This window comes from Carassius auratus, unplaced genomic scaffold (assembly GCF_003368295.1).
Source record: "Carassius auratus strain Wakin unplaced genomic scaffold, ASM336829v1 scaf_tig00037207, whole genome shotgun sequence".
In the NCBI taxonomy this organism is placed as follows: domain Eukaryota; kingdom Metazoa; phylum Chordata; class Actinopteri; order Cypriniformes; family Cyprinidae; genus Carassius; species Carassius auratus.
In genome coordinates this window covers 64,609-70,608 of record NW_020526363.1, presented here as the reverse complement: position 1 = coordinate 70,608, position 6,000 = coordinate 64,609, and the positions used below count along the sequence as shown (strand labels likewise).

The following is a 6,000-nucleotide window of genomic DNA, read 5'->3' as shown; positions in this document are numbered from 1 at the left end:
TTTTAAGGCTGTTTGCTCATCTGCAATACGTCTATTGGACGTCTCCTTTTAGCAGTTGTTTGGAAGGTACTTTGGAAATGAATAGGTTACAGATTACAATGTTACCCTGTTTAAATTAGGTAGTATAACTTTTTCAATTACTTTTTATTAAAGTAATGTAACTAATTACTTTTGAGTACTTTTAGATTACTTTTCTAAATTTGTGAAAATTAAATATAATAAATAAAAACATATACATCAACTCAAATACAGTTATCTAATAAGCATGTGTCATTCCTGTATAATAAACTCCTGAAACATGGTGTTTTTTTAAACTGCTGTCTCTTTGTATATGATATGATAGGTAAATGCATGACGTGACACAGAGCAGTTCTAGAAATGATGTTTATGTGCTCATGTACTCCTATATTGAGGCGGCAGAGGCTGACAACACTGCAAGCTTCAGTAGGCCTATTTGTATTAAATGAAACTGCATGTTTTTGCCATTAATTTACAGGAAGGGCGGACTGGGAAAAACAAAAAATTCTGTTAAAATTCTGGAAATTATTAGGGCGTATGTCTCAGAACAGTCAGTGCAATTTGGGAAAGAAATCAGTGAAATCTGTATGTGGATGTGTGTAATATTCAAATGTAATTGCCTTTGTAATCGTTAAAAATTTCATAAGTAACTTTAATTTAATTACTAATTTTTCTTCGTAACTGTAACTAATTACAGTTACATTCATTTTGTAATTAAATTACGTAATGCTGTTACATGTAACTAGTTACTCCCCAACACTGCCTTTTAGATGTCAGATAGATGTCAATTAGATGTCTTTTAGATGTTTATGATTTAGAAGTATATAAAACTGACATCTGAAAGGCGTATGTCAGACGTTTGTAGATGGCAGATGCTTTCCAGATCAACAGTTTCTTTAACAGACATCTTGCAGACGTAAGTGTGCTATCTGGGTAGTACCCTCCCCTGTCTACAACGTCACCGGGCCTCGTCCCGATCGGCCCTGACGGAAAGTACGGCATGGCTCGTAACTCCCAAACGGTTGGTCGCAGAGCCACGTGCCTTATGTCACCGGAATCCTTGGCTCGAGCCGAAACGAGACGCAGGTCTCAGATTGGCCCGTCGCTCTGACGAAATTTTCGGGTATTTTGGATTTTGTCGAAAACCTTCTTTTGCAACCTGGCGCCAGGTATTTGGCCCAGTCCCACCCAAATCAGCACAGAAAGCTTCTCTGGAGTCTGACTGTCAATAATCATCCAAAAAAGAGGAAATTTCCATTCACCTTGGCGAGGGGACCTCAAAGCGTGCTAAGGTGGCGTGTCCGAGGTGGCTCGAATGGCTATAACTCCAGGAAGGAGTGAGATCCCTTCACCCAAATCGGCACACCTGTGCAGGGGCTCAGTCCGAGGCCAGGTGAAAAAGGGCGCGGCGACAGGCCACTAGGTGTCGCTGTAAGCGACAACAAAATTAATACGAATCGAAAAAAAGGACAACCAAACAACATGGAGACAGTTACAGCTAGGCTGCAGTCAGTCCAATCTACTTTCAAAGTAAGGTCTGCGCTATGTTCGAACTAAACTACCCACCAGGGTCCGATTTTTCAAGAGCGCAAGTGACTTTGTTTCACAGGCGCACAACACATATCTCGCATGTGACAGAACTCCCCATTCTGAAAGGAAAATAAATAAAAAACTGTAAAAACCTCTTCTGCTTTGTTTCACCAACAATTTCAGGGGAGAGCGCGAACGCAGTCCCCCACTACCATAAATTATGCAGTCGAGATTCCCGCATTTGGGGAATTCGCAGGGGTCAGCATGGCCGGAGTGCAATGGACAAGCCTCGCCCTGGGTGAACCGCCTTCTTGATCATGGTGTCTCCCCTGCCAGGTAAGTATGAAGGCCCAGGCGGTCAGCCAGAGGTGTGATTTGCATCTCTACCATCCTCACCAACGGTTAGCCCTCCGCCCCCCTCCAGGAAAGGAAGGACGGGTGCCTTCCGTTACTGGCCTGGAAACTGCCAAGCTCATGGGCCGGTGCTTCCCAACGCCAGTTTTAGATGACTCTCTTTAAACAAACACACCTGATTCGATGCGTCACCTCGTCTGTGAAAGACTTCAAGACCTCAGGTGGGTGCATCGTTAGTGGAAGAGTCCAAGACCCCAGGTGGACACATCAGGAAAAAAGTTTGCAATAAACCACAGCATCTGCAATGGCAGCTCTCATTCCTTGTTCTGCTATTCGACACAATAAATGGCAATCCCCAAAAGGGAAAGCACACCGTTCCTGGAGACACTGCAATACCAGGCCGATGCATGGAGTGGACGGAGCAAGCCCCGGCTCCAGCTCCGTGATCTAAAAATCCATTTAATATGTAGTCCCCGGACGGGGGACGTATCAGATATTAAACTGATAAGAACAGATTTTTTCTTTCGAAAAAAGTTTTATTGTCACCATTTACATTTTTTCCATTTGCATTTTTTCTTTTTCACACAACATTTTCTTTTTAATCACACATTAAAACAAGCAATATAATATATAATAAATACACATGGTAAAATGAAAGAAACAATCATTGTTAAAAAAGCATTTGATTAAAACCACAGTGTTTTGCTTGTTTTTAAAAGTCCATTATTGAGGTGTGTTTAAAAGGTGCGGTCAGTTCCAAAAGTAAAATACAAATTTTAAAAAAAGCAAACAAGCCTCGTATATATATGTTAATAAAACCTCTTTCATGATAAAACAATAAAAAACACCAATTAAAAATCATCTATTGTGCAAGACCGGGGGTGAGTCCTTATCAAGTGGGTCATCACCCCACTCTCCAGAACAGGGACATGAGATGCTACTTTATGGACTCAGCGGAGATCCCCTCTCCTCCGGCCCGCTGGCCCGCTGTTCCCGTAGCCAGAGTGGTGAGGGTGCATCTACGGGCGGCCAGGGTCGGTGCCTGCCGGGACCCTCTCCGTGCGACCCCGCCCCCCGTCCGAATATCGTCGTCCGGTACCCCTGCAGCATTGATGTTACCTTTAGCTCGCATGCATGGAGGGTTACCGTAACGCGCTTCCCCACCAGCAGGTTTCTGGTGGCCCAGATGGCATCCTTGATGACGTTGAGGGTGAGCCAGAGCGAGGTAAATTTCTGTGCCGTCAAGTCCTTCAAGCCCCGGCCCACCCCAAGGATGGCGAGCTGGTACCCGAACTGGGCCCCACCCGCTGGTAGGCACGGGAAATACAGGGGGCCGGTCTTGGCCCACAGGTCCCGCGCAGTGCTGCACTCCCAGAGCAGGTGGTGGACGGTCTCCGGGGAATTGCAGCCGGACCGCGGGCAGATGGGGTTCTTGGCCATGCCTCTGGAGTGCATAACCGCCCTGACCGGGAGGATCTCATGAGCCACCATCCACGATAAGTCCTTGTGCCTGTTCTGGAGAGCGGGGTGAGCCGCGTTCCGCCAAACCTGTTTGGCCTCACTTGGTGTGAGGCCCGGAACTGGACTCACCGGTTCCCGGTCCTGCACAACAGAGATGAGAGACTTGTGTTGAGTTAAAATGGTGACATCTTCACTCTCTAAAAGGTATTTCTTTAAAAACTTTTTTATAAAACTGTACTCTTTGGGCAAGTTAAAAGACACTGGGGTTTTCAAGTCCACTGGTAAAATTTTCAGTGTTCGTAGGTAAGACCCCATCCAAAATCGCGCCATTGCAGCCGTCTTGTTTTCTTTGGATGGGGTCATGGCATAACTAATGTGCAGGGCGGTGAAGCGGCTGCCTAAAAACAGGTGGGGGTCTGGGAGGCCTTTTCCACCGTTCTCCGGCCTTTTCTTGATGGTCTCCCTCTTCAGGCGCTCCCACTTGGACCCCCACAGGAAGTAAAACACCGCCCTCTCCAGTTTCCCCAGGAACCACCGAGGGGGGCTAAAAACAGAACAGACAAGTAAAATCAGAGGTAAAATCACAGATTTAAAAATTAAAACCTTGCCTTCCATCGTCATCTGTCTTAGTCCCCAAAACCCCAGTCTTTTCCTAACTTTCCCTAACAAGTCAGTCCAGTTTTCCCCGTCCACCCCCGTCTTTATCAAATTTAACGCCTAAAATCTTAAAATCGTTGTCTTTAAAAACCAAATCAAGTCCTCCTGTGTCCACGTCTCCCCACGGCCCGAAGAGCTGGGCCTCGGACTTGTTTCTATTGAGTTTGGCGCCCGAGGCCCGACCGTACCAGTCAGTCAAGTCCAGTGCTCTTCGTATTGATAAAACGTCTGTGGCTAAAAGAGTTACGTCGTCCATATATAAAACACAGGTCGCCGTCAGTCCCCCCGTCCCAGGAACGTCCAGTCCTTTGATCCATTTGTCCCTTCTCAAGATCTGTGCCAGTGGCTCGATGCAAGCCACATACAGAAGAGGAGATAAAGGACATCCCTGACGGACACCACTGTGTATGTTCACAGCTTTGGAAAGATGCCCATTTATTAGAATTTTGCTGACTATTCCCTTGTACAGCAGTCCCACCCAGGCTATAAACCTCTTTGGAAACCCCATTTTCTCCAGAACCTGGAAGAGGTACTGGTGCGAGACTCGATCAAATGCTTTTTCAAAATCTAAATTTAGGACTACTAGCCGAATATTTCTGTCTCTCGCGTAACAGATGGCGTCTCTAATCAGCACTAGGTTGTCTGTTATCTTTCTTCCGGGCACAGAACAAGCTTGATCCGGGTGAATCACGTCCTCTAAAACAGTTGACATGCGTGTTGCTAAAACTTTGCTAAAAAGTTTATAATCGAAATTTAAAAGTGTTATGGGTCTCCAGTTTTTTAAGTCAGTCCGGTCACCTTTTTTGTGAAGTAAAGAAACTATCCCTATTCTAAAACTGTCTGGAAGTCTGTCGAGGGTCTCAAACTCTTTAAAAACTGTCAAAAGCTCTTGTCCTAAAATGTCCCAAAATGTTAGATAAAACTCCAGGGGAAGTCCATCCACTCCTGGGGACTTCCCCTTTTTAAAACCTCCAAGAGCTTTTTGGGTTTCTAAAATGTTCAAATCTTGGGCTAAAATCTCATTTTGACAGTCGACCCTTTTCTCAACAAAATTTAAAACTTCTTTTACGGTGTCTGAGTGTACCTTTTTAAAACTATATAAAGCCCCATAAAATTTTTCCACATCCTCTAAAATCTCTTTTGTTGTGTTAACCTCCCTATCCCCTGTTTTAACCCTGGTTAACCCCCCACCCCTTGTTATTATTTTCTTAAAAAAATATCTGGTACACTTTTCCCCTTCTTCAATTTCTCTCTCTTTGCTTCTTAAAAGGACCCCTTTACTTTCTATATTGGCTAAAACTGACATTTCCTTTTTTACATCCTGGATTTCATTGTTAAAATCAAAACCATTATTTAAAAGATTAAAATACCTTTGTAGTCTTTTTTGCAACCCCAACATGCATTTCTTTTCCCTACTCTTCTTTTCTTTCCCTATCTTTCTAAAAAACTGTCTCGTCCGGTCCTTTACCATCTCCCACCACTGTGCACGTGTATCATAAAAGTCTTGGAGGGTCTGCCATTGGCTGAACTGTTCCCTATATTCTAAAATTACATTCTTGTCTTCCAACAGGGAACAGTTCAGCTTCCACAGCCCTCCCCCTACCGTCACACCCATGGGCAGTGAAAGGGTGCAAGACAGCATCATGTGATCAGAGAAAAAAAGGGGGGTTAATGTAGCATCGGTTGGCGGGCAGTCCCTTGTAAACACGTAGTCGATTCGAGAGGCTTTGGTACCATCACCACTGAACCAGGTGAAGCCCTCCTCTCTTTGATGCAAAATTTTAAAACAGTCGACTAAATTAAAATCTCTGACTAAACCCTGCAATAAAACCGACGTTTTGTCCACTCTAAAATCCTCCCCTACCCTTTTCCTGTCTGTTTTAGATAAAACACAATTAAAATCCCCTGCTACCATTAGGGGAGCCCTACCTAGCATGTGGGGTTGCAAGTCTTCTAAAAGCTCATATCTTTCGTTCTTTT

General features: G+C 44.6%; 1 non-coding gene and 1 pseudogene across 1 annotated transcript; both read right to left on the bottom strand.

The window, feature by feature from the left end:
* Window positions 1-1,728: 1,728 nt before the first annotated feature.
* Window positions 1,729-1,892, bottom strand: LOC113082928 (U1 spliceosomal RNA). Its single transcript, XR_003282985.1, has one exon. It is a non-coding gene; the product is annotated as a U1 spliceosomal RNA (small nuclear RNA).
* Window positions 1,893-2,264: 372 nt separating this feature from the next.
* Window positions 2,265-2,440, bottom strand: LOC113082935 (uncharacterized; annotated as a pseudogene).
* Between the last annotated feature and the right edge of the window lie 3,560 nt (window positions 2,441-6,000).